The 12,407-nt window shown below is 32.9% G+C and overlaps 1 pseudogene; it reads right to left on the reverse strand.

The window, feature by feature from the left end:
- Positions 1–1,264: 1,264 nt before the first annotated feature.
- Positions 1,265–4,354, reverse strand: LOC143615419 (receptor-like protein 6; annotated as a pseudogene).
- Positions 4,355–12,407: the final 8,053 nt, after the last annotated feature.

Below are 12,407 nucleotides of genomic sequence, written 5' to 3' on the forward strand. Positions count from 1 at the left end.
CGTGAGCTACTCGAAATTGGCTCGTTAAAAATATCGATCCGAGCCGAGCTTACTCGAGCCCGAGCTCGAGCCTAAAAGTAAGTTTTTTTAATAAATGAGTCCGAGCCTGAGGTTCACTTATCGAGCTCGAGCTGGCTCGCGAGCTTAAACGAGCCTGTCATTTATATTATTATTTTTAATATATATAATGTTATAAAAAAACTAAATAAAAATAACTAAATAATATATATTATTTTATACATAAAATTATAATAGAAAAATATATATATAAATAATTATAATTGTATAAAAATAATTAATAAATAGTAATCGAGCCGAGCCTAGCCGAGCTCGATCTTGAAAATCTACTCACGAGCCGAGCTCGAGCTTTGAAAACAGGACTCGAAACGAGCCGAGCTCGAGCTCAGGCTCAACTCATTTGCACCCTTAGATATAAAACCGAAACAAAGTCTAACAACGCTATTGTGTATTTGGTTGGTTATTTCCAGTGTTTTTCACTCCCTATTTATTTATTTTTTTAGTGGCCAACAAAAAGAGAATTGTTTAGGTATTTCATACGTAAATTGACAAAATCGCAACATCGGATGCACTCTTCAAAAAAAAAATGTTGTGAATGAAATAAAGTGGTGCTCAATTATGTGAAGGAGAAAAGGAATGGACGGTTCATGTGCTATTGTCTTGCTATGTAGCAACATTAATATGGCGATTCATTAATAGTAGGTATGGCATAAATGCAACCAACATGTATTTTGCTTTTGAAACTTTTAGTTTCCTCGCGCCTGAAGTTGTGTCGTTACTTAGCCGAGTTCATGGTCATGCATAGTAACGCTATGACTTTAAAATTAGCGAATGTAGTTTTTAAAAGATTGGGTTTTGCAATTCAAAACGGGATAGCGACACAGCTTGTTGCTCGCTTACCTTTAATTTTGATGTAATCATTACCTTACATCTATATTACAATAATGTTACTAAGATATTATAATTGTTTATTATGCTTATGATTATATTATGTTTCCTTAAAATGGAATTAAGATCATCTCTATGTTTATCTATATTACAATAATGTTACTAAGATATTATAATAGTTTATTATGCTTATGATTATATTATGTTTCCTTAAAAAAGAATTAAGATCATCTCTATGTTTCAATGACACTACATCTTTGTTACACTAATATTCAGTACTCGTTTACATTATTTAAAATAAAAAATAAAAAAGAAGCATATATAAAGTGCGATTACAAAAATAAAAACTGGAAGGACTTTAGTGTCTCCTTGTGTTCCTTAGTGGCCTTACCCATCTATCCTTCTTCATCCCGAATCGTTCAAGGAGCCGATCACCATAACTCGCAAATAAAAAGTTCCCAATAACAAGTCCAATTACCAAACCACTTCTGATTCCTAGTAATATCACAATCCAATCACTTATGTCACTTGGCATGATAGAAACATACTCATTGTTACTTGCTGGAATTACGGTTGATACCTTCGAATTGTCACATTCCTTGAATAATGGTTTTCCACACAATCCTGGATTTCCCAAGTAGGAATTGTTCTCATCATCATCATCATCATCATCATCGTACTCAGTATATCCTACCAATAGCAATGCTATGGTAGGGTCTGAGGAGGGTAAGATGTAGACAGCCTTACATCTATCCCATAGGGATAGAGAGGCTGCTTCCGGTGAGACCTAGGAATTGTTCTCAAATGTATTGAATTGTTTCCCTTGTGGTATACGCCCATCAAGGTAGTTGAACGATACATTTAAAATAGCTAGGAAGCCAAGTTGTAACAATTGCTGAGGGATTTGTCCTGATAGCTCATTTTGGGAGACGTCTAAAGATTCAAGATTGTTCAAGTTTCCAAAAGATGGCAAGATATGGCCACTAAAATGGTTGTTGGAAATATTGAGAAACTCAAGCCCATGAAGATCTTGGAGAGATTGTGGGATTCGCCCTTCAAAGTTGTTGCATGAGAGATCGATCGTTGTGAATATGTTTAGAATTTTCTCATACTCTCTTTTGACACCTTTGTTTGTTAATTCACAGAGTATGGAAAATCAAAAAACCCAAATGAACCAAATGGAAACTGGGATCCCATAGAATATGATTCACCATGGTAAACAGATTTCATTGCATTCCATGTTTGGAACGACCTATCATGCAATTGGCCACTAAAATTGTTATTGGAAATGTCTATGATACGCAACTTGAGAAATTGTGAGTTAATATTCGAGAGACCTTCAATGGCACCATAAAATTTATTGGACCTCAAAATGAGCACTTGAAGCTTAGGAAGACTTCCCAACCAAAGCGGAAAAACATCTTCAAAAGAGTTATCAGCAAGAGAGAGAAACTCTAAATTGGTACAGTTAGCCAAAGATTTTGACACCGGACCAGTAAATCGATTTTCACTCAAATCAATCTTCTTCAACAGGCTTCCATGTGCACAAGTATTCATCATTGGCCCATGAAAATTATTTCTTTTCATATCTAAAACTGACAGCATACTGCTGAAGTTGTCAAAACATGGAGGAAGGGTTCCGGTCATCTTGTTAGAAGACAGATATAACACTCGAAGAGGTTTCACTTCACATAACAATGGCGGTATTTCTCCTGTTAAGTTATTGTTTGAGACATCATAGATGAGTATGGTCTTTGGAGGAATTGGAAGCTGCCCTTGTAGCTTATTATTTGGCACGTCAAAAATTTCCAAACGATTCCATGGGAGAAAACTATGATAGTGATTAAAGCCGGTGATGAAGTTGTTTTTAAGGACAATCCTCCGCAATGTTTCACGACTATTATTCCAAATCCAATCTGGTACGAGGCCTTCAATTTCATTGTCATAAAGAAGTAAGCTTGACAAATTCATTTGGAATCGCAAAAAAGTAGGGAATTCCTTCAAGTTGCATGATGACAGTCCTAGATATTTCAATTCCGGTAACGTTTCATTGGTATAGTTGCTACTGGTTATGAATGACAAGCTATTACCACCTATACTCAAAAGTTTGAGTTTGTTTAGTCCTAAAAACGAGTATATGCTCACCATGCCGCTAAAATTGTTATAACCTATGGCAAGATATTCGAGACTTTTGAAGTTTAGAAATGAGCTTGAAATTTCTCCTTGCAATTGGTTTATTCTAAAACTTATATATCTTAGTTGGGTGAGGTTCATAAACGAAGATGGGATATGACCAAAGATAAAATTTTCCCCAATTGAGACAAAACTAAGTTGAGTTAGATTCGCAAGATAAGGTAGGATTTCATCGTGTATGTTCATACGATCAAGATTCAACGAGTTAAGCGTAGTTAGTTTGTTAATCCAATCATACGCACACCCTTTCTCAAAATTGTTATGACCAAGTCCTAAAATAGTGAGTTTCGAAGGACTTGCCAATGAAGGAACTGGTCCGGTGAACTCATTTTCAAAAAGATTCAGAAAAGTTAGTTGCGTTAAGTTAGTGAGTGAACCTGGTAGACGCCCTGAGAAATGACAACTTTTAAGGGACAAGATCTCTAGATGGTTCAGGTTGCCTATGGATTCGGGTATAATACCGATAAAACCTGTGAAAGACAGATTTAGATGCTCAAGTAAGGTATTGTTATGAAACTCAGGCAAGGAACCAGTGAGGTTGCTATTGTTTCCCATGCTAAGATGTTTCAACTTCGGCAAGTGAAATATTACGGAAGGAAAATCATCTTGGAGTTGACAATCTACGAGCTCCATAGACCTCAAGGAAGAAAAATTGGCCAAGAAACGAGGTACGGAAGAACTAAGGTCCACCCCAGAGAGATGGAGGATTTCGAGTCTAGTCATGTTTTGCAACAAATATTATAAGCCGAGAGTTTCAAGCCTTAGGGGATTCCATGAAAGATCTAACGAAGAGAGTTGTCAAAAGTGAGATTTCATTTGGGATTTGGCCCTTAAATCCAGAATAAGAGAGATCGAGGCTTCTTAATTGCGTTAGACGGCCAATCTCAGGTGGGATTTGAGATTCAACAAAGTTGTTCATGGAGAGGTTGAGTACCTGAAGATGAACAAGCTTGAACAAGGTACTACTAGAGTTAACAACTCCATTAAGAGATCTTCCGCTCCATTCTAGCCCGAGCACATGGCCCTTATTGCTACACACCACACCTTCAAACAAACAACAATTTGAACCAGAACCAATATCACTATTTTGATGAAGAATAGTTTGCTTAAATTCAAACAAAGCTAAACACGCTTCATCATGGCTTAATAATGATGCATTGCATGTGAGAATGACTAGTAAGTATACAAGGTAGAAGGTTTGCAAGATGATGGAAGCCATGAAGAGAAGTAGTGTAATTTTATTGAGTATACATATGCATATGTATATATACATGTAATAATAATGTGGAGGCGGCTTTCTCCCTCATTCAAAGTTCTAATACATTCTCTTTCGACATAACTATCACTAGTTGTGATACACATTTTTTCCAAACTTTATTTTGTTTTTTTTTGGAATGACCGACTAAGTAACGCCAGGTACTTCGTACGCGGCTTCCATTGGCTGCCGGCCACGAGTCCGGACGGACGGAGCCCCTAGCGGTCCACCTATTGAGGGATTCCCAGGATAAAACCCGACCACCACGCCTGCCAAATGGCACGACAGCGAGGAGCCGGTAAAACCGGGTGAGATCAGGACTCGAACCCTGGCCTCATCCCTCATATCTCCCAAACTTTATTTTGTTAGTAAGTTGTTTAAATATTTGATTGTTAGAAAAATTTTATTTAAACTCCCCATAACAAGTCAAATGGTATATTTTTTTAAGCAGAAATAACAACTTCAGTTGGCATGCTCTAATAATATGTATTATGGTTAACTAGGATATAGCCCGTGTAATATACGGGTGAGCAAAAAGAATTAAATTTAATAATATGTGGAATAGCATACCTTATGACTTCATAAATAATAAATAATGATAAATAAAATTTTATAATTCATAAATATCTAAAACCTCATTTAATACAACATTTAAAGTTATATTTGTAGTTGAATGACATGTGAAAATATGGTTTTTGTTTTAATAGTATAGGTAGGCTAGGTTAGGTTCTAATACCTGTGTACAATACAGGTTTAACAAATTTAATTTTACAAGTCCAAAACATTCGAAATATCAATAATTCTGCTTTTCAAAAATGTATAAGTCAACATATATTAACTAACTTATTGTTATTACTCAAACAGAAATAATTAATACTCTAAAAATGTAACAATATTAACTTATTGATACCGAAGCAGAAATAACAACTTCAACCGTAAAATTTTGCTTTTAAATTACACATTTGACGTGCTCTAATAATCTGTTTAATTGTGTAATTTTTGATATGTTATTATTTTATTTTTATTATGTTATAACAAAAGTACAAGTACTCTAATTACATATCTAATTATCTATATCTATACAATATCTACCGACACACGTTACAATTTTATGGGTTCAACCTACTTTTTCTCGGCTTATTTCGTTTTAAATTTCACCCTTCATTCTTTTATATAGTATATAAATTTACAATTTGAAGATTAGAGAGTTTACAAAGAGAATTGATTTTCATCTTTCTCTTGAGCACATAGGTATGTCTTTTCATATTTAAGATTATTACTTTATTACTTCAAGTAATTAGTTATACGTAATATCTTATATTAAGTATCGTTTTATAATTCCTAAATCTTCATTACTAACTATTTATTTATTTTTATTTAACTCATGGAATATACGGGATTTTAACCGTGTGTATATATAACAAATATTATGATAATTTATAATAGAAATAATATTGCTATCAACTTAAATTTGCCTGTGTTTTTTCGTCATATCACCATCCAGTATGAATAATAATTAGTGTCTAATGGGCCAATAGTTATATAGTGTCCACAAGAAAATGTGAACACAAGAGACATAATATAACTGGTCCAAGATGAGAGGAAAAGAAGCTGGTTGCGTGTAAAACGCTTCCAACATATAAAGGTATGTATAATGGACGGCAAAACTTGGCGACAAGGGGTGAAAAGTTGGAGGAACACCGCCCCTCTGGCGATAAGAGGGGTGACAAGTTTTTGTCGCCCGATGTGTTTTGGATTTAATACTATTATATTAGAATGTGATATATATATTGTTGAGGGTTATCCTAAAAACAAATTATCAAAACCGACATAGTTTTCTAGAATTATTCTTTCACCATGGGTTGTAATGTCGCATATCAAAAATCTATTGGTTCTTACTATTTATAGGAAATTTCTTATTTTTATTTGACCCATTTTTCTATATATATATATATACGGGAGATTTCAAATGAGAACCACTTTGAGTTTTAATAACTCGAAAGAACTCAATGTAATAATTTTTTTTTGTTGAACTTTTTTTTACATATGTGTGACGGACGTAAATTAGTGTAATCACTTACATCTTTATTCTCTCCGCTACTTTAATTTTTTAATCAGATTTAATCTCAACCACATAATCTAATCTATTTAATTAAATGTGTGGCCAAGAATAGAGTTCTTAAGTTTAAAACTCAAAAAAGTTCTCAAAATATCCCTCCCATATATATATATATATATATATATATATATATATATATATAGGATTTGGATCAAATACAAATAAAATTAACGTGCTAAACGTGAGAATCAAGTAGAGTAATTATATATACAAGTAGAGTAATTATGTAATTACACCATAGAGTAATTACGTAATTACTCTATGGTGTAATTACATAATTACTCTACTTGATTCTCATGTTTAGCACACTAATTTCATTTGTACGTTAACCCTCCCCTATATATATATGTGGGTTGAGTTATTCTATAAAGACCAACAAAAATGAGAAGTGTGAGAAGCCATAACTAATTGACTTGTGTCAAGTGGGTACCAAAGGGAAAATTGCATAAAAGTAACGTTGCATATTTTATCTCTTCACATGTAAGTCACATGTCAATTCCCCCATTATTTTAAAACGTTTATAGCCTTTTCATATGATTTTTTTTAAACAAAAAAATCACCATAATAACAAGCGTTTTTTATCTTTAATATGAGTATGACTTTGTTATATAAAAATTAAAACAAAAATTACGTCATTGTGTCTTTTTGTTTGTCACTATGTCTTTCTGCTTGTCATTGTGTATTCTCGTCATTGTGTCTTTCAAATCATCATTGTGTTTTTTTAAATGTCAATAATACCAATAACACGTAAATATAATCATAAAATAACAACAAATTATCTAATGCATAAAACACAATGATGAATACATATAACGCAATAACCTGAAACGTAAAACACGATGATGAATACATATAGCACAATGATCTGCAACGTAAAACACAATGGTGAATACATATAACACAATGACCTAAAGCATAAATGTGACATTTGAGCCAAAATAAGGTACACCTCAGTACGTATTTACCGATTAAGCAAATAAACGCCTTTTACGTAACAAATGAACGATTAACCGAACGGGTCGGGTTATGTCCCAGATATCTCGGGGGGCCATTTATAAGTGATATACGATCTATACAAGCTGAAATATTAGAAATATGGCCTTAGTTTGATAGCAAACAAGTTAAACGAAAACATGCTCGTTTAACCACCCGCTATAGATTTAAACGCGAAAGATAGTTACAAACCAAGCATTGTATCATCCGTTAAGCCGAAAAAGACTTACCAAACACTTATTTGAAATGTTTTAAGCGATCCGTGGAAATATTTTTGATTTTTACAAACATATAGTATGTTTTTATAATTTTACACAAAACTAGCCGAAAAACACTCGTTTTCGCGTTGTTTAACGCACCCGATAAGTTTTTCGCGCCAAAAACCGAACCCGAACTAAATTTGGACCGGGCTTTTCATATTTGGGCTTGAGAAATCAGAAACTTGAGCCAAAATGGGCCCAAGGTGGGCCCATGATGGTCCGATCGCAATCAGCAGCCCCCCCCCCCTTATTTTTCTTTCACATTTAAACTAGATTCAAGCCATTTCCAACACCAACTCTTGAAAATTCTGGACATAAACTTTACTTCAGCCAGAAAACTTCCAAAACCCTAAGGTAAGACCTTAAATAAGTAGCTTTTACACTTGTTTAAACTTGTTTAATACCATAAAAACATGTCTTGGTTACTAAAAATCATTCCTAACCGTGTAAAAATCCTAAAAATGATCCATAAACATGTTTTGATCATACACATGGTAAGGAACCTGTTTTGATAGTTTTTTTGGCCATAAACACGGATTAAAGGGTTGAAACGACGTTTTTACGGTTCAAAAGTTCGTTTTTGTACACTAGCCGAAACCCTAACTTAAGAGCTGTTATGTTGATGAAATATTGCTTGGTTTGTGATATAGGACTTGTACCTAGCTTTCTTAGAAGCACAAGAACCTGAAAACTTGATTAAAAGGTCGGAAACGAGCCAAACCCGCTAATGTAATGCCGACACACTTGCTTACGGGCTATTTAGGTTAAGGTTGTGATGTGCATATTGTTAGGACTTGAAATTTTGCAGGGACATCAGGGATCATGTCAGTGAGTCCCTTTTCAAATTTGGTAATTTTTCGACCGTCCGAGAATATTTGGCGAATTTATTACCTAATTGGGACGTTTATTTGGGAAAAATAGCTAAAATACTTCAAAAATTATGAAATTTTTCTGGGAACTCAGATTTGATGTATTTTGATCACATATGAATTTTTGGATCATTTGAAGAAGTTTAAAGGTGTTTTGTTTATTTACGTTCGTGTGAATTTTTACAGCCGAATTTGGGCCGAAAAGAATATCGCACGAGCTTTTTACATTCTGGAATTGATACAGGTTGTTTTGGGACATGAATTGAGCATTCAGGAATTTTTGTGGATTTTTTGAAAATTGTTTGGGGTAAACGGACGATTTTCAGGCGAAATATAGCTGATAAAATGAATTTTTATAAATTAATAAATCAGTAAATAAATTCCAGAAATATTTTTATAAAAATCTACATATTTTAATTGATAAGTGGTTAAATTTTCATTTTAATGATTAACGGTTAATTAATTATGCTAATCTGAATATTAAACAAATTCAGTTTTTTATAAAAACCGGCAAGTTCGCGACTAGTGAACCTTCGGGAAAATCAAAACACCAAGAGTGATCAAAAATCATATTTTTGAACTAATTAAGTAAAAACGAACTTTTCTATGAAAAACCTGGACAATCCGAATGGATTGTGCGCGTTTTTTCTTAAATCAAACTGTATAAACGGAAATGGGCCCCGTGGCTAATCCGGGACCCCAGTATGTGATCCTTCTTTATAATTTAATCATTTTATTAACCAATACATTTACTCAAGCTTATTTTCCCATAAGTGTTTTCTGAACGCGTAAACGAGCAACTTGGCCCAGCTGAGAAATCGGGAGTCTGAGCCAAGTTCGATTTTAAGTATTAGACATTGAACAACATCACAACCTAAGCCTATTGCTACTTTCTGGGCGTTCCACCTACACCCAGATTAGTTATACAGCCCAGCTTAGTATTGAGATTATAATAATATTAAAATATTAATATTATTATAATATTGATTATAGGAACTACTGATAACGGACCGAACAAAACACGAGTTGATACAGTACGGAATATCTACAAAACCGTGAGTTTCATGACCCCACTTTTAAACTGTTTTACGAACTTTTGGGGTGAAAAGCATGTTTGCTTATATCTATATACTTATCTGAAACATGTGATGATGTGAATTATCTAAGTGCTAACACACGAAAGTCCCCACGATCACAGTGATTAACTTCGAGCTGGTGGCTTGTGAATAGTACTATTGGTTTGACAAACCCAAACGGAATCGGCCTGGTTGCCGTGTCACATAGCGCCGTTTGCACATAACCATATTTAAACAAACAGGCTATGTAGTGTTAGACATAGCTACCGGGGCATGTTGTGGGCGGAAGGGGAGCCACAGTGGTTGATTGAGCGTGGGAAATGGAGGCACGCAGCACGAACAGTCCAGGCTTCACTGTAGCTTAGCATAATTACATCACATACATCATTTACATATATACATACTCATTTTATGATTACAAGTGCTGAATTGTGAATACTCATTACTGTTTTCTTGAAACTCGTGAAACTCACCAACTCTAGTAGATGACCCGTTTTAAACTGCTTTTCAGGTGTACCTAAATCGGAGTAATTTGATGATCTATTACTTGCCTGAAGTGTGTGGTTGATGCTATGTGAATAGAGGCAAGGGAGTTAGTAGTAAGAATGTATAGTTAACGAACTAGTTTTGTTTGTATCATCAAGACCGTAAAACAATGATAGAACAAAGAAATGTAATATATTGTAAATTAGTTTGTAATGTTTCTTTATAAACAATGTGTTGATATCAGAGGTGTCTGTTACATTCCCGTTTTACGCTTTCGCATTGTGCTAGTAGGGGTGTGACAATAAAACACAATAGAAACTACATGTTACATAATGACATGAACGTAATACACAATGAACGTAATACTTTTTTTTTCTCAAATTAAGTGAACGCCACATGTCAATCCTGAACAAAAGACAATGAACGTGTTACATAATGACTAAAACACAATGATAAGTAGAAAGACAAATGATGAGCACAAAGACACAATGAAAAACAAAAAGACACAATGACGTAATCTTTGTTTTAATCTTTATCTTTAGTATGAGTATCAATTTATAACACAATGACCAGAAACTATAACACAATACATAGAAAACCCAATTTAAAAACACAATAAACAACCATTAACACAATATAAAAAACCTACTAATTTTTTTTATTTTTATATAACAATATGATACTCATATTAAAGATAAAAAACGCTTGTTATTATGGTGAAATTTTTTTAAAAAACATGAAAAACTAAGTACGTTTTAAAATCATTGAGGAATTGACATGTGCCTTGCATGTGGAAAGAGAATGTCAATAAAAGTGGGTTATTACCGTTATGTCATTCCCATCAATTTATTCAAATCTAAAACCAATGGATTAGATTATTTCTCACCATTCTCGTTTTTGTTGTCCTTTGTATTTTAAGTTTACCCATATATATATATAGGGGATGGTTCAGGCGAGAAATGATATTACTGTGAGAAATGAATATGGGCCACTAGTTTTATTTTAGGTTTTAAATGCTTAAAGATAAATGAAGAAAATATAAATGCATCTCTCTTCAATTAATATAACTAATAAACCATAATAGTTCTCTATTTAATTAATATAGCTAATCAAATCTAACTAATATATTAAAGCAACACAATTTTGTCCACATGTCCTTCATCTAAGTTTTCCACATAAGTTTCCATGTCATCAACCTTTCATAAATCTATTTTCCACATATTCACAATAAAATTTTAATCAATGTTATTGACTTTTATATTTTTGTAACTTATTAATGTAATTATGATATTAATTATTCTAATTATTGTTAGAATTATAAAACTTATTAAATTTACTAAGTTTAAATTGTTCATCATTTCTTCTTTAAAAGGCACATGCTTCGTTCAAAAATCATAACGCTCCCCATCGTTTGTAATCAGATTCTTCGCCTCATCTATAACCGGTTCTTTATGGTTTGTCGGTTTCATAATCCAAACAACATCAAACATGTTCATCGTTTGCAATTATCAGGTATGATTTATATTTGTGTGTTTAATCGATTTTTGTGAATCACAACATCAACTTTATTCACAGTTATTGGATTTAGGGTTTAACTGTATGATTTTTTATACTAAGGATTAATAGATTTGATATTTAATCTATTCCTATTAATCGATTTATGTTTTAATCTATTTAGGGTTTAAAGGTATTATTTTTTTTAAATTATCGGTTAATCGATATGATTTTTAATATGTTTTTTACTTAAAATCTAACTAATATATTAAAACAACACAATTTTATCCACATGTCCTTCCCCTAAGCTGTCCACATAAGTTTCCTTATCATCAACCTTCCATAAATCTATTTTTCACATATTCACAATAAAATTTTAATAAATGGTATTGACTTTTATATTTTTGTAACTTATTAATGTAATTATGATATTAATTATTATAATTATTGTTAGAATTATAAAACTTATTAAATTTACTAGGTTTAAATTGTTTATCGTTTCTTCTTTAAAAGGCACATGCTTCGTTCAAAAATCATAATGCTCCCCATCGTTTGTAATCAGATTCTTCGCCTCATCTATAACCGATTCTTCATGATTTACCGGTTTCATAATCCAAACAACATCCAATATGTTCATCATTTGCAATTATAAGGTATGATTTATATTTTAGTGTTTAATCGATTTTTGTGAAGAACAACAACTAATCTAACTAATATATTAAAGCAACACAATTTTGTTCACATGTCCTTCACCTA

The sequence above is a fragment of the Bidens hawaiensis genome, unplaced genomic scaffold (genome assembly GCF_021521415.1).
Source record: "Bidens hawaiensis isolate Kalapana, Puna unplaced genomic scaffold, B.hawaiensis_p1.1 tig00042887_1, whole genome shotgun sequence".
Classification (NCBI taxonomy): domain Eukaryota; kingdom Viridiplantae; phylum Streptophyta; class Magnoliopsida; order Asterales; family Asteraceae; genus Bidens; species Bidens hawaiensis.